Source organism: Xiphophorus couchianus, chromosome 23 (genome assembly GCF_001444195.1).
Source record: "Xiphophorus couchianus chromosome 23, X_couchianus-1.0, whole genome shotgun sequence".
In the NCBI taxonomy this organism is placed as follows: Eukaryota; Metazoa; Chordata; class Actinopteri; order Cyprinodontiformes; family Poeciliidae; genus Xiphophorus; species Xiphophorus couchianus.
This window is the reverse complement of record NC_040250.1, coordinates 4260923-4284915: the sequence shown is the minus strand read 5'-3', so window position 1 is coordinate 4284915 and position 23993 is coordinate 4260923. Positions and strand designations below refer to the sequence as shown.

General features: G+C 37.6%; 1 long non-coding RNA gene across 2 annotated transcripts in view; it reads left to right on the top strand.

Moving 5' to 3' along the window:
* LOC114139719 (uncharacterized) overlaps positions 1 to 23993 on the top strand; it is a 120418-nt gene that overhangs the window by 27150 nt on the left and 69275 nt on the right. The window contains exon 2 of one of the 2 annotated variants that reach the window (XR_003594492.1): positions 11020 to 11261. This is a non-coding gene — a long non-coding RNA (uncharacterized LOC114139719). Of the gene's footprint in view, positions 1 to 11014; positions 11262 to 23993 lie in introns of both variants that reach the window. The other variant, XR_003594493.1, reaches the window with a different exon arrangement.

Genomic DNA, 23993 nt, shown 5'->3' with positions numbered 1-23993 from the left:
GTCTTTGGCTCTCCTTTTCCATTACCACATGGCAACAGTCCAATCCCACACAGTAGCACAGCACTCTCCAACAAAGCGAGGGCTCTCTTTAAAATGCAGGGATATTCAGCAAAAGAGGATGTGCACAGAAGTTGTGGGAAGCAATTGTGACTGATAGTTTTTGTGCAATTACATCTTGATTCTCTGTCAGCATGCAGAAAAGTGTAGGAGTGGACCATGTTTGGCACAATTACACACAGAGCCAGACCTTCCACGATACAAAGAGGAGCCTTTCAACAGAGAGAAGAGCAGCGGCCCCGCAGAGAGCCACACTGAACCACTGAACTGGAATACGGGTAATACGCTGCATTTGATGTGGTTTATTTCTGAGCTGAAGTCGTGCGACATTGGAGAGCACAATCCAACACAAAGTACCAACAACAGGGCTGCTTAATGAAAAGAAACTTAGTTCTGCTTTGAAATTGGAAACCCTTCTCTGCTTATTGTAGCAACTAATGCAAGTAAACATTTTTAGATGGTGGAAAACAAATTAAAGTTGTCCATCTAACATCACTTTCTGGGTATCAGTAGCGTAAAAGTCTCTCTTGACCACATCAGTATGCTTCACAAAATAGTTTTTGTATAACAAAGTGATATAAAACATTCATCAACAATTCCCAACAGAGTTGGACGTCTTCTGCAGGCGTAATGCGTGCAGAAGGATTGAGCTCCTTTTGTCTTTGAACTCTTGCAGCCCGTCTAACTGAGCATACTAATACACCTCATTAACATATTTGGTTTTAGGGAGCACATAAAAAATAACAAGAAGGAGCTGGCCATTACCGCCAGGAAAGTCATTAAGATTTAGTGTTTTGCTGAACCGTAATGGCAGGAATTACCTCCCCGTTAATAATGGAAACCCATTCAAAGAGTGGGGGCTTAAGCAGACTGTTTACTCTCCCATATTTTCAATTACTGAAGGAGTTCAATGACCATAAGGTACAAACTAAACAGGATGTGCACAACGCAGTGCTACTCAATGCATAAACATTGAATTTTGACTGGAAAAGGTAAAAAAATATCATACAACTTTTAGTAAATGTACTAGAAATACACAAACCAGCCGTCTTTAGGTAAACTTGGCCAGTACCGGGTGATACCAGCTGCTGCCTTCAGAACTCCTTTAGTTATCTCATGCCATATACTGTGTATATATATATATATATATTAAAAAAAAAAATATATATATATATATATATATATATATAAAAAAAAAAAATAAAATATATATATATATATATATATATATTTTGTGGGCTCTAGTGTCCCTTTTTTTTCAAAGTAGGCTGACAGGAAAAGGGGTAGGGGGAAGACATGTGGTAAACGTCGTCGGGTCCGGGAGTCAAACCCGCGTCGAGGCTAAGTTTTGCCTGAATGTGGGTCGCACTAACCCCTCCGCCACCACGGCCCGCTCCTCATGCCATGTATTTAACAAGGTGTGAGATTCATTGCTAAGAAATGTTGGTCCATATTGACATTACAGTTACAGCAGAACCAGCTAGACATGATTTTGTGCATTGTTAGGAATAGGCATCTGCAGCTGGGAACTCAGAGGACAGGAAGAAATGGGCAGGATCAGCAACTACACTCAGATAGGCTGCTGCTAAGGAGTGAACCAAGAAAATCTTTTATTGTTCAATTTTGGTGACCATGTGGTGTCGGTTTCCTGTTTTTAGCTGGCAGGAGTAACTCCTGGTTTGGTCTTTGCTTCTATATATGCCCATGTGCTAATAGGTTTGACATGTTCTGTAAGGTATTCTGCATACCGCGGTTGTGTGGGTGGTTATTTGAGGTAACATCTTTATCGTCTAGAACCAGTCCGCACATTTTCTGTTGACCTCAACATCAACAAAACATCTTCATCTGCACAACTTTCTGCTCTCTGGATATTTTTTCATGTCTCTCTTTCTTTGTGAACCTGACAGATGGTTGTGTGCAAAAATCCCAGTAAATCAGGAGCTTCTAAAATATGCTCACCTGGCACCTACAGCCATGCCACATTCAAAGGAACTTAAATCTTTTTTCTTTCTCATTCTGGTGCTATATTTGAGCTTCTGCAAGTTATCTTTCCTATGTGTATATTCCTGAATACATCAAGCCACGTGGATTGGTGGATTTAATATTTGTGTTAACAAGCAGCTGAATAGATGTTCTTAATGAAGAGGATGGTTAGTGTATAAAGAAAAACTTTCAGTTAAAGGACTTAAATTATTTATTGTTCTAAGTCAGAGTAACTTGGTCAAATTGTAAGGTAGAGTTGTGTATCATCTGCAAGACGATGCTAATTAATCTTTTGTCTGTAAAGCCATTGACTTTGTTAGACTTGTGTCACTCTATGAAAAAGCAAAACGTTCTACAATTCTGCGAGACAAGCAACTTCAATCTTTTGCCTTATTGTCAGATAAGCAATGCAGTCAGAAAGTTAAAAGAATAATTATGATAATTATTATAAAAATAATTATTTAAAATAATTGATAAATAAAAATAAACAAAGCACCTTAGATTAAGGCTAAGTCAGCTTGTTTTGCCATATATGGGCCAAGACAAGCCCTCTGCTTCTTTCCACCAGAGCAGCTAACCCAGACAGACATCACTGCTGCAGCAGGAAGAGGGCCTTAACTCCAGCTGACACAAGCTGGATAGCTGCCATCATTCCTTGGAGGTGAAAAAATAAATCTCCCTCCGCAGAAGGAGTACAGTCTCCAAAAGGATAGAACAGACATTAGCAAGCGTTGAGATGGGGAGCTGATTTGGAAAAAGCAGCAAATGGAGTGAGAGGAAAGTGATTCAGGCTGACATGCGATGCAGCATGTCGGGAAAAGTGTCTCCTTTTCTGAAAGCGATATGAAGACTTGTGTGTCAGAAGCTCTCATGTCATTTTGTTTGGAAGAAGAAATAAGCAAAGGAATGTGATTGATTTTAATTTCAATCATGCTCCAGGACGTGAATATTGAGGCAAAACCAATTAAAAACAATCAACATTATTAATTGTAACTGACTTAATTGAAGCTGAATACATTTGTTTTGAGGGTTGATGAAGTGCTACCGTCTAGTCAAATCATTGCAGCCCAGTAAGTCTATAACCTAACCTAACATTTTGTTCATTCTTGCTCTCAGAAATACTCCAGAAAAGACTCCATAGTCAAGGCTTTGTCTTCTGCCCGGATGTACATTAAGGTAATTAAAACAAGTCTGAGCTCAGAAGACAGATTATTTCCTGAGTCAGGGAGCAGCCTTGAGCCTTAAAAAACCCAGACATTTATTTCTCAAATTAATCTTATTAAAATATCTCCACTAATAGCATTTTTCATTGCACTTCATCCTAACATAACAAGCCATGCTTGTTCATGTTGTAATAAATTTAATAATAAAAATCAGCATCTGAACCACCAGCTACAAAGCTGACTATTTTTAAAATTACCCAGTGTCAGATGATGTGAATGCAAATACAATTAATCCTATACTTTATACGTTTTATCTAACATTATCTTCAAAATATTACATGATAGATATTTCCCCAAAAAAACACTTCAGCAAGAAACCTAAATACACAAAGAATCCATGGATTACTAAAGGTTTTAAAGATAGAAAACATCTTGTACATTTAACTACGTAAATATGATTGTTATTTTTTTTTAACATTTATTTTATTGAGGCTGTAACATAAAATGTGGAAAAAGTGAAGCACTGTGAATGTTTTGCAGATGCACTGTTTATGTATTGTAAACCTATTTTTATATTAATAGTTTTATTACCAATTTGGAATGTTTAATGACAAGTATAATGCCCAATGGCTGCCAAAGGATCCTTTGATATTGAGATGCTGGGGTAGATTTTTATATGTTTAACAGGTTCATATTTCTTCCTAACCCATTTCAAACATAAAACTATATATATATATATATATATATATATATATATATACATACATATATTTTTGCTATGTTTGAAATAAACTAAACCAAGAAATTAATTTACTACAATTTGTTAGGTTTACTTAAATAATTATTTAATTTTCTTATTCAACTCTATAATAAACATTGCAGACTTTTCTACATCCCAGCAAACTTATTTGCCACATAAAAAAAAAGTTCTTCACCTGCTTAGTATTCACAAAGCATATATTGTTTGATTTATATGTTAAGACAAAGCCCATTTCAACACTTTGAGAAGTTGTGTGTATTTCTAAGTTGTGAGCATCAAACACTCGTACAGCAGAGAGCTTTACTCTCAGTTCCACTGCCCTTGAAATTTTGATTATAGAAATCCATTTGGTGCACTGAAATGACTTACTCCCCAAACCCTTCAGCCTCAGTCGAGCCGGTCAGACCAGCAGACGTGTGCCGGTTTTGCAGTCAGGCATAGTGACAAGCGTTTGGTGCAAAGTGACAGGTCGACACCTCTCCTCCACACCAGGAGGTCACCCGATCGCCAGTGATGCTTCTCATCCCTTCAGACATCATCGGATGCCGGTTGCAAGCAGATGTAAAATCAATAAGGCTCTACAAATGATGGAAGCGTCTGCTGTTCGAAAGACAACCAAGTGTAGCTGTGGAATTTTTTAAACAAGGTGTGAGAAATTAAATAGTTTTCAACACTGAAATATAAAATACTTGGGGTTTTGTTTTATTATATTGATGCTGGATATAAAACTTTTAAATCTCTTTAGTTTGAAATGGCATGGTCAAATGCAGTAGTAATCGGCAGTTGCCAAAACCAATTTTTATAGAGGTAAAACTTTCCAGTTACAGGAAATGTAGTTTGTGGTAACTGCTTGAAAGAACAGCTAAAAATGGGTTTTCTCCCACAAAAGTTACTGATGAATAAATTTAGAACAACAACAACTAAGAAATCCCTGATCATATTTTGTGGAATAAGTACCAGTTATCAACTTTTACTGACTCATAATTGTTATACTATACTGGAAATACCCATGATAAATTAATGAGAAATCATGTGAAGTATTACAGAAGGACAAACTACAGACAAGTCGCCAGTAAAACATACGCTAAATTTCTTTCCTTTCAATGGAAAAACGGGTTTGCCTCCTTCCAAATAAGTGGAAGAAAGGCACTATCTTCCAGTTCTGTTGTGGTGATTCAGGGGCTGAAAGCTGATGAATCAAGGCTGGTACTGAATCTTCTTTCAGCTCCTTTTTCATCTCCCCCCCATCCCCCTCCCATGTTTAAACGTAGACATTAGAACTTAGAACTAGGCTGAAACTCCTTACTTTGGGGTTTTGAGAGACTTACAAAGTCTTAGTGATTTTTTCCCCATTACTTAATGAAGTTACTCCAGTGCTATCAGAAGGAATCAACTAAAATTGAAACCAAGAAGGATTCCCAAAACATTTGAGCCCAACTCAAAATAAAATTAAAAATAGTAATGGAATTCTAACTTTGGAAAACAGTTAAGAAAAAAATTTCTCCCATTCTGTCATTTAAGAATCATTTTGGTAACGCTAATTGACCTAAATCAGAAAATGCTTTATTGTCAATGTAAGAAAAAGCCAATAGCAGAGCTAATCCTTCATTTAGAGCTTCACCACTTTTGCTAACATTGAAAATGTTTAGCATGCTTAGCTTGTTTTTGGACCAATTCTAAAGCAGTAATTTGCTTAGATGTTTTGTAAACTTTCAGTTAAATAAAGTGTGACATTTGTGTTGATGTTTTGGTTATTGACTTAAGAATTCCTCGTGTTTATGATTAGTGCTCAGGATTAGCATAACTAACTTTTTAGTGAGATGTGCCAGCCACTGGAAAAAAGATTGAGTATTTTTATGCTTGTAAATATCTGGTTTCAACTGTGTATGCATCATTAATATCCTAATACTCATAAATATGGTCTCATCACCAAGGGGATTTATGTATAGCTAAATATACCTCTTTTTTTCAGCTGTGACTCATGTCATCTGTCGTTCCTGTTATGCAAGACTAAAACCTCTGGCACTTTAATATATGGATGCTGCTCCAATGATCACATCCAATATGGTTCCACCGTAAACAGGTCAAACACGGAAAATATATCACTGCACTTCAGTGGCACTGAACTGATTCCAGGAAGCAATCTTGCAACCAACTTCCTAATGTCACTTAAATATTACTCAGAAAGAAAATGGCAGACGAAGCAATGAGTCATGGGTGATATTTCACTCGGGGACTGCAGCACTTTGAGAGCATTGCTGTCAAAACTTGACAGCCCCTTGCATACACAGCTAATTTAGCCCAAAATGTTAACCTGTGCCATTAACTGAACTCAAAAGCCCAAGTTGCTGCAGTGCTGCTGTCCTCAAAGACTCTGAATGGGAGCGGATCGGTGATTTAGAAGTTTAGGTGGAAGACGTCTCTGCACAGGTCATGAATGTGACAAAGGCATGTCTTTTGGAGCAGCTGTTTAGATGCTGGCTTCTGGAGATCCACAAAGACTGAAGATGAACGTATGACCTGACACAGTGAGATTAATCAAGAATAGAAATATTCCACTCATGGTATCTGTTTCCAATAACATTGTGCATTCTTGCCACAGCTGTCTCCAGGATGGAAAGAATTTTCTGACCTTCCTCTGACATGAGGAGAAGAAAGTCGAGCTTTGTTTTTGTCCTCGCTTTGACATTTGGTTCATTCTGAGTTTCCATGTTATTTAGTAAATTTAGTTTAATTCAATCTTTGATCCAAACAATTTGACAGTAATATTGCATACTCCCTTCTCTTTCTGCCAGGTAGTAAATTGGTTCCAAAAGACAATTTGCTACAACAGAAACCTCTTGTATTGCTTGGGTTTTTATAAGCAGTAGAAATGGTTGTTAATATATGCTGGTTTATAATGATGGATGGTTGTGGAAAGTAATTTTTGGACATGATTTGCTGGTTAAAAAATACATCACTTTGGTGGAAAATGGTCCCCAAGACTTCTCTTGCAGAAAGACATGCCTAATACATACAGCACGTACCTCATTTACACTTAATTCAGTGACCACTCTATAATTTCACGCCTTATTAGAAATTTTATGCCAAAATTATGACTCCAAGTTGGAGAGGAAGTGGGCAAGTCTTATAATTATTCTTCATCCCTCCATTTTCTATACCTGATTCTTCCTGAAGAGGGTTGAGGAGCTGGTGCTCGTTTCTGACCCACACTCCACCTGACCCATTTCCACATCTAGAAAGATGTTATTTACTGGCTTACTAGGCCACGAGTCCTGCTCTGTCTGCAGACCACACAAATGTAGTGCTGGGGTAAAAGTTCTAAAACTTCAAACTTCTAACTTCAAGACATTACTTTGTGGGTCATGCTGGATGCCTTTCTGCCTAATTCACATTTTCCCATGAGACCACATTAAACTCCAGAGTTGGCTGAAATGAGAGATCTTTTTATAGAAATGGATAGGAGTTACTCAAAAGTCATTTTATTGTCTTGAGGGTTTGTTTTGTTACTGTCTGCTTTTCAACAAAAATACTTCCCAATCCTGTCCCACTTAAAATTCTCAGTGTGTGACATTAAAAATGACAACGAGGTTGGTTTAAAACTTTTTTTTATGCTTAAGTTATTTGTGGATGCTTCCATTGAGTCATTATTATCCTAATTGATGATATTCCTCTTAATATTCTGATTTCACATAGAAGCTGTTTATATTTCCCTCCACTTTGAAAAAAGCTCCAGTTCCAGTTGAAAAAACGAAGAAAAGAAAACTAAGCTCAGAGTTTGCTGTTGCCTCCACCATGTTTCACTGTAAGAACATTGTTCCTTTGGTGATTTGCTTTGTTGTTTTTCTGCCAAACATCCTTTTTTTCAGGCCCGGAAAAGTTCAACCTTGGTTTTATCAATCCATAGCACATTTTCCAAATGTAGGGAGACTTTAAATATGTTTTTACAAAACTTGGAAGATTTTCTTTGCAAGAAAAGGCTTCTGTCTGTCCTTGTTGTCCCACAGCCAAGATCCAAGAAGAATAAAGGAGACTGTTGTTACATGTACAAGACAGCCAAGCTGCTTCAAAGCTGCTGTCAATCTCTTGGCAACTTTTTTCTAATGCACTCTGGATGCAAAAGTATGATGTTTTTTTAGAGGTTTCTGTTGAGTCCTTAGCTTTGTTGAGTCCTCAGAAGAGATGCAAGGCTTCATGTTAAATAGAAATGAGAATCAACTATAACTACTTTGTGTAAAGATTGTGACATTAAATGTAAAATAATTTATGAAGGAAAAATGCATCCTGACCTAAACTGAATGGACTGATTCCCAGAAGTACAGGCTCTTCTTTCATCAGAATGATTTCTGAGGATACTGCAAAAACGAATACCTGGCAAGCTGAAGTTTCAGCTTGCCAGGTATTCTTACACTGACTGTATCTAAAAAAACAACTTTGACTGTAATTAGCCTTTCAATAAAGTTTGAAGTAGACCGGTTTCTCTCTCTGTTGGTTCTGTGAGTCAGCTTCTCTTTCCTTCTGTCGGTGTAATGGAACCAAACTGGGTGAGATAATGCCTGAACTGCCAGCCAAGCTCAGCCCTTGCATCCCTTCATACAGAAAGTCTGCTGCAGTCGGAGCAGTGCGCTCCTGCCACCTGCTGGTGTGATGTCAACGTGCAGCTCTGTGAACAGATGGACAGCAGAGTGACAGCTCCAAACCACTTTGCTATTCTCCAAATGTCAGAGAAGGTCAGGGCATCCTCTTTGGCTCTGCAGTCGAATTCAAAACTCTCTCCAGGGCATTTCCAAACGCACTATCAAATCCACCTGCTGTGATCTGCCACAACCTTATGCTGCCAAAGGTTAAACACTTCCATCCATCTTCCGTTCACCCTTGTCCCTAATGGGGTCGGGAGGGTTGCTGGTGCCTATCTCCAGCTACGTTCCGGGCGAGAGGCGGGGTACACCCTGGACAGGTCGCCAGTCTGTCGCAGGGCAACACAGAGACATACAGGACAAACAACCATGCACACACACACTCACACCTAGGGAGAATTTAGAGAAACCAATTGACCTGACAGTCATGTTTTTGGACTGTGGGAGGAAGCCGGAGTACCCGGAGAGAACCCACGCATGCACAGGGAGAACATGCAAACTCCATGCAGAAAGACCCCGGCCGGGAATCGAACCCAGGACCTTCTTGCTGCAAGGCAACAGTGCTACCAACTGCGCCACTGTGCAGCCCAGGTTAAACACTTTCCTCAAGGAAATGTTGACAGTACACAATGGTGACTGATACTGCAGCTCTTCAATGAATGTAAACAGGCATAATATAACTTATGCAGCTTCTTTAACCATGAAGCTGATTTGCTGGATGCTAAATTAGCATGTCCTAATCCCAGAGAGGCTACAATAAGCCATTTAGCGAAATTAAACTTTGTTTGTGTGTGAACACTTTGAAACATTAGTTGACAAGAAAATTATAATTTCTGGCAAGTACATTCCTCCAGCTGTGCATTTCCATTATTCTCTCTCCAAAAACAACAATTGCAAAGTTTTTATCTAAGCAAATTAACATTAAATAAACAGGACACACTTGTTTCAGAAATACAGCCAACAAATTCAGAACTTTTATGGAGGCTGCAGGTTATAAGTGATTGTTTAGGGACATATTATAAATACTTATTGGACATAGTTATTTATATATAATTTAAAGAGAAATGAAATACTGATTTTTTTTGGCCAGTCATGGACTTCCTTTTTAAATTCATGAGCAATCACTGGTGTAATTTGTAAACATTAATTATGCTGCTAAAGCCTCATTACTCTTTAGTGTCCTCTCGACTCTTCAAGCAGATGGCTGCCCATCCTGCTGAAGGTTTCTGCTCTAACAAGTTCATTTTCAACACTATTGCCACTTGTTTATCAGGATTGGGGACTGTACTGGAATTAAGTTTTGCTTTTTTTTCTTAGACAACAACTTTTTCGTAACTAATGTTTAGAGCAGCACAACCGCACAGTTGTTACCGTTGCTGTAAAGCAGATCCCTGGTTCAAATTCAGGCCGAGATTTTCTGTTCTATCCATGCATGTCCTATGCAAAACATGACTAAAGTGATTACTATCTCAACACCAAGAAACCTTCCAATAAAAACTAATTGTCTGACTGCAAATTGATTAGATGTCAATGAGTAAGGTTCAGCAGACTGGCCTTCAACACTGTATTGTGGACACGGTTATTTGGGGGGTGAACCTTGACCTGATCTACTGGCACAATTGTATGCAGCAAGGCTCCATATTTTGGTTATCTCACAAATTTTAACAAATCTTGTGATGATCTGTCTGATATTATTTTTGATCACAAACCAACCTCTCTTAAGGTACACTAGTATCTGATTTAGTTCAATTTGTCATTTTGAGACACTACATGCCATGCATGGTGCCTTGCCACTGATTCTCTGTGTGTATTTTGTTTAGTGATATTTTTATGAAAATGATGTATACATATATATAACTTCATATGTAGAATTTTTGATTTCATTAAAAAAAAAACTTTAATCATGATTTCCAATGTGGCATTACGCTACCGCAGTAAACTGTGGATTTAAGTTTCTTTACATATACAGTAGATCTTCAGTATTCATAGAATATTATAAATGGAAAATAATCTAATTTCCCCTAAAAGTGTGTTGTGAATCAAACCATAGGTTTATTTTTCAGAAAGATTTAATTATGTTTGTTTTATTTACGTTTCAATCTGGCAAAAAAAAAAAAAAAGCCAAATCAAAGAATCAGTTTTAATCTGATTTAAGTAACTATTTTTTTTGTTAAAATAATTAACTGAATGTCCAAGTCATTTAAGGCAATACATCAGTCTGACCTGGAGAAGCTTGGTAAAATAAAATACACACACTTTCTTTTTCTTTTTAGAAATTAAGAAATAATCCCTGTAATGATACACATATGAATACCCTTATGTAATGAGAGGTAATGGGATTCCCAGCTAAGAAAAGAATATATCTCCCTCGTTGCATCTCTTTCAGCCTCATTCTGTTCTCACATTATCCGCAGTCCAGATGTCACAAAGCAGTCTGCTCAGGTTGTGATGTGGCGACGCTTGTTTCCTCCTGTCATCCTGGGGAGAGCGGTGTGGGAGGCACGTCAGTGGGACTTCGAGGCTGGCTCCGGTTAGCCCTCCAGGGAACAGCTTGATTAATTGAGCTGGCAGATTTGTGACAAGGCTGGAAGTTATATGTGTATACCTGGAAGTGTGTCAGAGTCTTTGCTGGTGTAGCAAAGTTATCTTCTGACTCTGCAGGTAATGTAAAAGTGTTTGTGTGCAGGTATTTCCTTGGTTTGTAGTTTTTAGAGTTCTGTTTTTTTTTCTAGGTGCTTTGCAGTGCTCTTTTGCACAAAGGAATATAATACTTCTATGGATGTCTAATATATTATGACTTATACAGTTGTTTAGATAATGTTCAAAGCTAAAATAATTCTAATCCATCTTGAAACTTGGAAATAATAGATCTGGTTGTCTTAATTGTAATCAGTAGTTAATACAACCAAAGCGTATCTTAAATTTACAGTTTGCCTCCCAGTGCTTTTCAAAACTCATGGGGTACTTCACTTTAACATAGTTCAATTCAGTTTATTTACATAGCTCCAATTCACAACAAATGTAATCTGAAGGCACAAGTCTCTGTTTTAAAATTTGCATATTAAACCCAAGTTTACAGGTCCCTTTTCCTGAACTTAAACACCACTAATAGTATTAAATAGTTACTTAAACAGCTTACTTTCTTATAAGTTCTGCAGTATTTTCTGAAATGAAATGTTACTTCACTGGATTTTACAGACTCCCTCCTGATCTGACAGGCTACGTTTTCTAAAATGTACAGGTTATTTCCCTGTGACTTACTGGGTACTTCTGGGCTGAAAGTTTGCAAAGGTGTCTGTCACATTCCAGGAAAGAAATGTTACATTGTGAAAAGAGCCTTGTAAATTCTGGGAAAATACCATGTTAGTTCTGCTAAAGTAGACAGTAAAATCCAGGAAGTATCCTGTAACATGCCTACTCTCTAAAAATACCCCTAATATTCTGAGAAAAATAATTTAGGCAGTGTTGTGTATTGCTACAGTAAAAAGTTGTGTACTCCACAATTTATAAAGTAATAGGAGTTTCTAAGGATAAACTAATAGAAAAGAAAAATTGACAGGTAACTTTACAGACATTAAGTTCCAGAACATAAAATATTAAAATATTTTTTCCTTTACTGAAGCTGATTCTTCAGTACAGCTTGTTGCAGTGTGACAGAGCAAACAAATATGCTAAGCTCCTACAGATTTTGTTTGTGATAATTGTTTCAAGAAAATCCAATGCAGCAGAAAATAGCTGTAGCCTCGGAGTTACCATCATGTCAGTAAAGGTAATAATTCAGTGTTTTATTCAGTAGCCGAAATGTAGCATTTATGTTTGAATTCCTTAAAGTTAAATAAACAACTTCTTCCTCTGCTGCAAAATAACTTCAGTTAATTTATTTTTTTGACCAGCACCAACTGTTTTTGTACATCACTGCAACACATGTTAGCCAGTTACAGAAAAAATGCCTCTTACATAAAATGAAAACTAGCTGCAAAAAGAAAGATGTTCATAATTTGATTGAAACCAAAAAGACTGAAAAGCAGCACACAAAAAGTTGCAACATAAATGCATTTAAAAGTAAATAAAAACGATCAAAGCCAAATAATAACTAAATGCAACAGTTTTAATGAAATATCAAAAGTCAATAGCCCTTTGAGCTGACAGTTACTGAAGAACCAAGGAAGAGTATATATATAGAGGGGTGGATATTACTGGAAGAAGAGACAGGTGGATATTAATTAACCAAAGTTGGAGCAGCTGACTGTGAAAAGAATTAGAGACTGAAAGAATCAAATAGATTATTTTCTGCCTCTGAAAGTATGCATTGTATTGTTACTGGTAAAATGAAACAAAACACAAACCAGAAAGTAGCAGACAAACAGAACATTAGAGAATCAACAGGAGATAGGAAAACTGAAACAGGAGTAAAAGCAACACAGAAATGAAAGGACGAGGTGAAGGACAATCCAAAATTAATTCAGAAACTTTGAATTATAAATGCAGGAAACCTAACTGAACAACAGAATAGACCCAACACCTGCTGTCCAAAGGGAAGATCGCAGACAAACCAAGGAAACAAAAAAATCTGAACATATGGATTTTACATGAATGTGGGTTATCAACACCATGTGCTTACAATTTGATTTTTGTCTCCTCTGAGTTTTGTGGCTTCATCACTTTGAAATTCAGCATTTTGTTGAAATTTGTGACTAAAGTATGGCAATGTATCTTATCTGTTATAAGATGTGAGTTAAAGTTTTTGTCTTTTATATTGTATTAGCATTTAGAGAGATTTACATAAAATATCTTATTTGAGTTTAATAATGCAAATCAGTCTTCTGCAAACTCAAAAACCTCCAGCAGAGGTCAGCATGGTCACGGTCAAAAAAGTGGCAAACTGATGTCACATGTTTGCTGAGGTATATTATTTGTACTTGTCTTAGTTACGGACTCGAGCAGAAGAGTCAATCTCTAGGCTAGAATCACTGCTAATCTTTCAAACATGTCAAAACACAAGGCCAAGTTAGGAAATAAATTAATTTTTGGGAGAGAAAGATGAAGAGCTTGAAGGCCCTGTGTGTTTTTATAAACAAGAGAACAGGGAGAGTAAAACAGGCATATCTGCTGGACCTTACAGCATTGTTCTCTTCCACCTCAACATAAAAGAACAGGGAGCTTCGGCAGGAGATGCTTTTTCCTTCCTTCAGCTGTGTTATCGTTTATGATCGATATCAAACAGACACACCGCAAAAGTCAAACACAAGCAAGCCCAAATCTCTTTCAAGTACCAACAATCTCGCCCCGGTTCTAAAACAATACGCCAACTGTAGCTGTCTGTGTGTTTGCCAAGAGCAAGGAAGTCAGGAAGTATTGGCCAAACATAGCCGTTCTGTAAATAGATAGGAGTTAATGCCTGACCCACACACATGCACACACACACAATACCGACACAAAACACAAGCAGCTGCACACAGATGGAGGCAGTTGTGTCCACATGCACAGGCAGGCAGCACGTTTCCCCCTCCCAAGAAAGATTCACACAAACACAAATGAGCTTAGTCTTGCACGCAAATGTGCTCCCATTCATTCATATTCAGTTAGAAACAAAAACATGGGAGGCAAATAAATACTTCATACCAGAGTTTAACACCCAAAACTCAGTTCACACATGAGGGAAGGCTGAGACGCCCCCTAATGGCAGATTATTGAACTGCAAATAGAGAAATGAAAGACCAGTGTTGTAGTAGGATCAGCTTGAAAAGACTGCTGTCCTATTACAGACAAATGCTGTTATCCACATCAGTCATTTTAGAGGTTGTTTTGAACTTTATGGCATTTGTCACATTTTTATGGACCTTAAAGCTTAAAATAGGGCAACTAAATAGTATTTTTGGTGTAAGAAATTCATTAAGGAGATAAACAACACAGACATTGAACTTCTAAATGGATTGTTTTTACTACAGATATAAATCAATAATATTTCAAATCAGCACAGTTAAAATTATAACTAGTTTGGGCAGCATTTTTCTGTACATTTTTTCTTGTCACATGAGTTTGATGTTGAAAACACTCATCCCTGCCATTTATAAGCAGTGATGTCAAACGTTACACCACTGTTACCACAAGCTAGTAAAAGATGGTGTAAGAAGACACTCCTTCTCAAAAGATGCTTTTGTTAACACATTACGACAACTGGTAAAATTGCATTTTTCAGTGAAAACGACAAATGAGAGTTTTTTAAAGTAGTTGGGCGTTATTTCCACTTTTAGAACATTCTACTTTCTCCAGATTTTCTCTTGATCAGCTTGAACTTGGATGAAGTCTTTAAAGCTGCAGTAGGCAGCTTTCATAAAATATGTTTGTTTAAACTGTCACTATGTCCTGACAGTTTTAATATGAGTTAGAATATCTGTGAAATAAATCAAGCTTCTCTGTCTCTCCCCTAAAGGAGAATAACTATATACAATCTGCAAAATGATTACGGCATTTGAAATGAATATTTCTATTCTAAAGATATTCCAAAGAAAAGAAATGTCACTGATCCTATAACACAACCCTGAGAGACGCCAAAGGTCAGGGTAAAAGTATTGGACCGGATCATCCTCTGAAACACTGAAGCTATACATATCAGGTGTTATAAAGACAAATTAACTAAATCCTATACTGTTTTTCCACAGTTTCTTAATACTAGCAGGAGGACACAATGTTTCCGCCAGCATTTCCATCTTTGCTTTCTCTTATTATAAACTCAAACTTCAGTACACTGCTGATAAAACCCTCCCAGGACATTCCCGGCACAGGGGAAGTGGAATTTCCTGCGGACATCTCTGCAGATCTTTTCATGGACAGGGAAGCGGAGAGGACTGTTTTGTTTTATTGGGTTCTCAGAGATGACAGAAAATTGTCTGTTTTGTTTATCTCCTCTCTTCCCGCACCGTTAGGTCACAAAGCTCCGCCAAACACCGCCTTGAGCAGTTGTGTCCCCACTGCTTCTAAGATTGTTTATTTTTGAGCCTCTATCTTTTGTTGTTTGTGGATTTTGTTTTCCAGACAGAGCTCAGAGATGAAATTTGTTGAAGTTGTATCTACAGAAATGCGTTTGAGAGAGCTAGTCCTTATCTCAAGTTCCCTGAAGGGCAGGAAGTCACTGGCTGAGAGGAAAAGCCAATGTAATCTAATAGACATCCGAAAGGAGCAGGAGGTTGGGAATTCTTTAGAAGAGATGAGATCAGGGGGAAGTGGAGGTTAACCCTTGAATGTGTCAGGAAGACAGCCAGATTTAGTAGCAGGTCAGAACCTGCAAGTCATCCACAGGAAATTAAAAACAAATTTCTTGTGTGTTCTTTCATCTTTTCTCAAGTACCTAGTCTTCCAGCTGGTTGCTGCTCTACAGTTTTGTAGGCAAGCATGCTAGGATGCATAAAGAATCAGGTACCAGAATGCAGAATACTGAGCTGGGTCAGTCCAAAATGTTAAGTCATTATCATGTAAAAAGTGAATGTTTTGCTAGTTGGTAAAAATTGCAATTTTTTATGTTTTGGTCTTTTCTTTGCGTAAAAAGTGAACTTTCAGTTGAAACAAATGGCTTTGTACTTGTACATCGCCTTATCACGTCCAGAGAACTCCAAAGTCTGACAGAAGTGAGGCTGCCATGCACCACCACCACCACCAGCAGGCAAGGCAAGTGAAGGGTCTAGTCCAAGGATACAATGACAGAGGCATGTCAAGCAGGGATCGAACCAGCAACCAAGTAGGTGGTTTGCTCTTTCAAGAACATCACAGTAACAGCAGGGTCATCAGGTGAACAGCAGAAGCTCTAACATCATGTTCTAAAAATATTACAACGTAACATTAAGAGTATTAAATTTACCTTATATTTTTGGATTGCACCTGCAGAGAGCCCATGCACGGGGAGATCATGCAAACTCCATGCAGAAAGACAGCAGGCTGGGAGTTGAACCGAGGACCTTCTCATGAAAGTTCATGATATGCTCTATCATATCAATACAGCAATAATTAAAATCCACTAAAAAGAATAGGGAAGAATAAAAGGTTTATTAAGTTTCATAAAGATCATTCCTGAAATCGTTTTATTCAGTCAACATAAAACCAATTACATTTGGACCTACATCCCTCTCTGATCAAACAAACCTTTATGAAACATACCACCAAAGTTCACCTGGTTTGTATTTGGTCTTTTTACTGTTACACTTGCTTTTTTTGCTCCAACATCCTTTTCAGGGATTTTAAAAGAAATTTTCTGTTCTGAAAAAGAAACTTCTTAAAGAGATTAATGTGTTTGTTTTAGAGGAGCTGGAATGGAAGGGCAGCGGCGGTAATAATTGTTTGCCTGTAACTGTGATTTCTATTCAACCACAGTGGTAATTACAACAATTTGTAAGCAGCAAAGCAATGCATTTTTGAACCTCTGACAAATGATTATGATTCACCACAGTAGAGCATAGTTTAAGTAGAAGGGTGTTTCAATGTTTTGTTTCTAATTTTGTAAACTCGCCTCTAATGAAATGCTGAAATGGTCTTAAAGCAACAATAAACAACTTCTTTTATTAGTTTGTGATTAAATTATTCTATTCAGTGGAAAACAAGCTGCTTCTGACATGTCTTCATGTGTAAAACCACGACACCATGGTAAAAGGCTGCCATTTTCAATTTGGTTGATACATTTTTGTTGGTGAGTCAAGATCTAAGCACCTCTTCAAAAATTCCCCAAGTTTTATAACAAGATCTGTAACTAGAGTTAAGCTCGCAACTATTCATGCACCCGACAGAATTAGTTTATTGAAGCAAAGTCTGGCTAGAAAGCTGAAGCTAATATTCAGTACTGCAAAAAAAAGAAGAAAAATGCCATACACTAATCAAGTTTTCACTCAATTGTCCAATTACTTGATGTCTTGCCTCAATTTCATGAATAGGATCTTCTCCGGTTAACTGATAACACAGCAGGTGTTTAGTCTACTAGGATATATGTGAATGTAGACACAGGGTAATCAAGTTGTGATGGAGCGAGCTTTACTTTCTGCTGGTCAGAGGGATGAGATGACATGTTGCCAAATGCATCTTGGCCTTGCGTGTCGAGGGAATTATTGTTGCAGTTCAAAGCAGGAGCCGAAGCCAAACCTTAAACAAGGACTTAAAAGACAGCAGGGGGTCGAGCCTGTTGGACGGCTGTCATGGTCATTATCCTGGAGGCTCGATCCTCCCTTCTCTCTCTACGACACACACACACCCGCGCACACACAGCACATCTGCAGCAGGCCCACCCAGTCCTCCCTGGGCTTTCAGCTTCAAAAGCTTTGAATTTCCCCAAAACACACACACTCACTCTCACACACAAATGCTTTGTCCCAAGTCTGTATCTCAGAGGGATCTATTTCTGGAGGAAGAAATGAAGAAAGTGGCGAGGGATAACAAGAGTGAGGTGGTGGATTAAAAGGTGAGAGAAAAGCGCAGAGGCTCTTTAATTCAAGAACTCCTTGATCCCCTCTCCTCTTCACCTTCCTCCTCCTCCTCTTCTACCCAGAGTGATACTTTATGAAGCACACAGACAATGGCTCAGTGGAAGAAGTCACCCCTAATTCTCCTTTTGATCACCCTGAATTCTTTGTGCTTGGAGGCTCTTTACACATTCTTTCCTTTTTGTGCCAATTCTCTAAGTTGGGAATGATTAGTGTCTGTGGATAAATCCCCTTATTTCATTCTCCCACTTTAGGGATGCTGCACAGTCAACATAATTCCAAGTTGCCTTTGATGATATGTGCATGCAGCTTTATGTTTTATAAAACTCAATGAGCATTTTTCTGAGAATTTTATCTAATTAACCAATTTTAGCATTTTTTTTAGGAAGAATTGAGAAATTATAGATTTGCATTTGGTGTGTGCAAAATGTTGCTGCAAAGTCTGCTGTTTGTGTTACTAAGTAAAATATGTATAAGTGTGCACAAGAAAAAGGTAAATAAATATATATAAATTTAAAAAGACAGTTGGTAGAGATTTTAATATATATCCAGTATTAGTGGGAACAACACTAATAGTTGTGAAAATGAAATAAAATTACTATTACCAATTTTGAAAAAAAGAATTAGCATGAGCCTTTAGAGACTCAATTATAAAATCTGACATTTAACACCTGAAGAACACTTCCTGGATTAATTGACTAACATCTGAACAAGATTTTTGAGAAACTCATCCATGTGTTTGTCTTTAGCTGGACTACTGCAAGTGTCTTCACAGATCTGTGTGAAAGTCAGTCAGTTAGCTGCAGCTGATACAGAACGCTGCTGCTCGCTTTTTCACTAAAACTAGGAAAAGAAAGCACATCACCTCACTGGCTCCCTGTAGCTCAGAGATCAGAGACTTTTATGCTCTTCTAATCTGGAACAAACTTCCAGAAAACTGCAAAGATGCTGAAACCATGAGTTTCTTCAAATCAATGCTGAAATGCATTTGTTTAAAGCTGCCTTTGATTAATAACTGAAACATTTTAAGTTTTACTATGGAGAGCAACTTTTTATCATTTTACTCTTTATTTTGCCACTGCAGCTTAATGTTTTATTGTTGTTTATTGTTTTATGTTATCTTGTAAAGCACCTCAAATTGCCTTGTTGCTGAAAGATGCTACACAAATAAGCTTCACTTGACTGAACATTATAATGGTTGCAGAAGGTATGTCAATAGTTTTCAGTTAATATCCTTTAGGGTTTCTACAGCAGCAGTTAATAAGGTGAAATTGAATTTCAAGTCTATGCGGACAGAGTCCACTGAGCTTAATTGGATTGTCTTAGCTATAAGAAACCCCCTAATTATTTTACATCCATACTCTGGTGTAGATAACTTTGCAAGGCGTGGTAACATTTGTTTCATTGCATAGATCCTGCAGCCACTTGGCAGCAATGAAGATCTTAACTGGAAATGTTAAAATCCATTTAAATGATTTTTATTTAATTTATTTCTGAAACTGCACCTCTCACAAGTCTAATAATATCCTGAATTGTCTACACCAGTAATAAGGAGTTTATAAATGTAAAAAAATAAACCTGCATTAGTTTATTTTGCTGTGTGGTATCAATATTTCAATGTCCAAATGACGAATATGAACAGGTTTATTTTTACCTGCAGATAGTAAATGCTAAGCTAATGTTTGAAAAGTGAGAACTCTGACTGGTGACTTGGTCAATATTGTGTTAGATTAGTTGCCAGCCTATTTTAATTTAACTTATTTTATTGTTTGTATGTATATTTCTTTAAATTTCTCGGCTGCAGTGTAAACTGTATAACATTTCAGTAAGGATTTGATTGAGGATTCTGCTGTTTTTCTATATGCAGGGAAATATTTGAGCGTTTAATTCTCTTGCTTAGTCTAGGAAAATACACAAACATTCATTTTGGTCTCGTCTCCCTTGTTTTTATTAAAATTTGCATGAATGGATTTTTGTTTAAGGTCTCACATGCAGTAAGGTTATGAAAATTTGCGCTTTAGCCTTTCCTTTCAACACAAGTGGCTCTCACTAGTTTGTCTTTATTCTGAGGGAAGATGAAACATAACCACCTCATCTCTGCAGATGAGGGCGGAAGCAGGTGGCTGTTGTGAGCAAAAGGAAATCAGGCTTTAAATCTTTGCACGCACAAGGAGCTGCGCAGCAAATCAGCGTTTTGTTCGCTATCTCTGCTAACCCCTATGCTTTAAAGATAGACCAGCAGGAAGAGGGGAGGTGTGTGTCTGTGTGAAGGTCAGCAAAGATTTTCTCACATGCATTCGAGTGTATTGCTGCCCTACTGTTCTGTAAACGCGCGGTAGATTTGGAGGTGCACAACAGCAGCTTGACACCGCTTTAACTACTTCCTGTTTTATCTGTGACAGCTCCTCTGTGAGCTCGAGATAACAGCCCAACTCTGATGCTTTGATGCTTCAGCCCTCTGATAGTGCTGAACAAGGGGAAACCCACATGTTGTGCCCTCAAGCCTTCCGTCTCCCAACTTATCTTCAGTTGTGTGATGTGGGACCATCTTTCCAAGATCAGATCATTAATTAACCTCCTTTTGTTCCCTAAGAATTTTGGAGAATTTACTTGCAGAGGTTTAGGAAAGAGCACCTTGATATTATTCAGGAATTTTGCAGGTATGCACCATTAAAACATGCAAACTACAGAAAATGATGATGATTCCATTTTAGGTCAATCAAGAGCTTTACTTTGTCTGGATCTCATCTGTTGCGTGGTATACACTGAATGTTCATTGGACACCTAAACATGCCGTGACACGTCTGTGCCTGTTGCTGTTAGTGCCATTAAATTCACATCTTAAATGCCAACTAGAGGAAATCACTCAATATAATTGTCTTCGCCATGAGGAGCAGCTGAGAACAGAGGTCCTGTCCTATAATTAAAGGATGAGCAAACATCAAATCAAAAGGTTTTTCTTCCACAACAAAAAGAACATTCATTCAATTTAATTTCCTTTCATAATGTGGTGGAAAATAAATGAAACAATGTTTGAAGGGAAACAAAGAACAGAAACATTAAATGTTTAGTAAAATTATGTGTGACTGAATCACTTAGAGGAGTGGGAGTTTTTTTTTGTGTGAGAGATAAACACAGAGAAGAAAAAACAAACAGATAAATGAGACCAATACAGAATATCAGACTGTTTAAAAGTCAAGCAAAGTCACTCAAATTTTGTATGTAGTCAGAACAGATTTTTGAATTTGCTGTGCCGACCTGAATCCTGAGTCTGTGTGAGGGAGAAGAAAGTAGCTCAAATCACAAAATGAAAGTAATTCTTTTCAGCTATATAACTATAACCCATTATTCTTTTACAGCAACATCACTCCATATCGAAAGTTGCAACTTCAACAAACTCAAATAAGTTTTGTAAATGCATATTTCTGTTACTCAGGAGTTATATACCAAAACGCAATGAAAATCACTTCTAATTTAGAGGAAATTTGTAATAATGCATTGATAAAAAGAACAATAACCACAGAAACACAAAAGCATTTCAGTAAGGGTAGTTTATCCTGGAGAGATGGGGTTGTTTTACTTTGTATTTCGGAACATAAATGATGTAAACAATTCAAACATAACATTTAAATCCTTAAAATAAAAGTTGGACTCTCCCAACTTCTACAGATAATTACAAGCAGATTTACTGATTAGTTAATTGATTTAAAATTAATTAATTAATGTATATATTTAGGTGAGAAAATATATTTATATGTTAAAATGTAAGCAATGTAACACTCCAAATGGGAGTCTGGGATTGAATCTTGTGTTTACATTCAACAGGTTACTCCTGTTGTACAGTTCATTGCTCTCCGTTTGCAGGAGTTTAGGCTTAGAGACGACACAAACAAACATTTCTTACTGGGAATATTCAAGCAGTAAGAAATGTTTAACACCCTACCACATCAAAACTGCACCCTTGGTTTAGGACCAAGTGAAACAATATTTCTTCTCCAACAGTGAGGGTTTCGAGATTTCTACTGTGTAATTCAATTTGGCTTTGTTTCCTGGTGCAAAACAAACAAAAACAAAGACAGAAAATCACATTTTAATCACTCTGATAGATGGTGTGAACAAAAATATCATGATCTGATCAACACCCAGGGTTTATTTTGTTGATTGTACAGAACTCTAAGAAACTGCTTCTAGTTGCCATTTCTATTTTCATACCAAATCTGCAGAATTATTTTTGTCTTGATGTGAAAATGGCTTTACATGTCCAAATACTCCCCATTTAGTATGTTCTGCTCAATGAACTTTAATGAGTTATTGCACTAAACCTAGGCTTCATAAATTCCTGTCAGTCAGCCTGAATGTGCAACAGTGTGGTATGTAAGAGAAATGACAGACAGAAGCAGCAGGTCTCAAAGTAAATAATTTAAAGTGGAGAAAGTTAGACGGGCAGCCAGAGAGACAGACAGGTTGAAGGCAGCTGGGAGGCTGGGTGGGACCACTGTGTTCTTCCGGAATGCTCTGTTATTTCCAGATCAGGAGTTCTCTTTTGACCTAAACTAAACGCTATGCTTTGATGAAGAGCTGCCTGGAGGCTTTTTTTACCTCCGCAGCAGTCTTTTGTGTGCGCCTGGAACAAATGCTCAGAGTTAATTCAATAAAGTTCTGCTGAGCACTCTTCCTCTTTGTGGCAGGCTGCACAGCATGTCCCTGTTTTCATTGTGTCACCACCACTCAACAGAAACGATAAGCGCCCAGATGAGAAGAGGACAAGACTGCATGCATATGCTGAGTGCATTACAAAACCTCACCAATGAGAAATTTGACAAATTTGCAGATGCCCAAATAAGTCTGCAAGTCATTTCAGATGGAGAAAAAGAGGCTTCATGGATGGAGAGCAGGAGAAAAGAGCAGAAAGAGATAGAGGAAGTTCACATCATAATGGGAAATGATCATATCAGTTTTTGTGCTTGGCTTTCTAAACATACAGCCAGACAAAGATTTAAAGAGAAGCAAAAGCAAATGACGTGGATTAGCAGTGCTTGCTAACAACTGATGGTGTAATCCAGGACATGGTGATGGTAACATAATGTTTCTGTGAAATATCGTCTGCTGCCTGGATATTTAGCAGAAACTAATGAGACAACAGGGTCTTCAGTCAGAGGCCTCTTCAGACTTGCTGCAAGACTGACGGCTACTGAACTCTTTCCTGCCCACAGTATCACCATCAAACGACTCTTTGAAGATTCTTAGGTGATATGAGTTATGACTAAATTTTATTTGACTTTGGGATAAATAAATTATTTCTGAATTGAAAGCAGAAGCTCAGTGACACACAAAATTGAATTGGGCTTCAGGGGATTCATATTGATGAATATGAATTCATCATATTCATAAGAAAAAGTACAAATGATAAAATGAGTTGCCCTGTGATGAAGCACTGACCTGTCTAGGGTCACCACCCCAAGCTGATCCAATCGGGATGGATGTTTGAAGGAGTCAAACCCAAGAACATTGTATCAAATGACAACATGGTGGTGGTAGCATCATGGTGAGCATTTGTTTTGCAGCTAATGGTACTGACGCATTACACAAGGCAAATAAAACAAGGAAGGTGGAGAATAACCTGTGAGTTCTTCAACTGTACCTACAATCAACAGCCAGATGATCAACACATGAACACAGATGAGCGTCGCAAAACAAGGTTAATGTAAAACAGACTTCTGTAACGACCCCAGCTTCAACCTGCAGCAAATCTGTAGACTGTTTACAAGATATAAAACATGTTTTTCTTAATGGGGCATGTATATTATTGAGAATAAATAAGTCTGTGTTTTTCCTTCTATCTCTTTTAGCTAGTTGCAAAGATAAAGCTAAAGGAAATAACATGTTAGGAAACACCCTCAAAGCTAGGGTTAAAGAATATGACACACTAGGG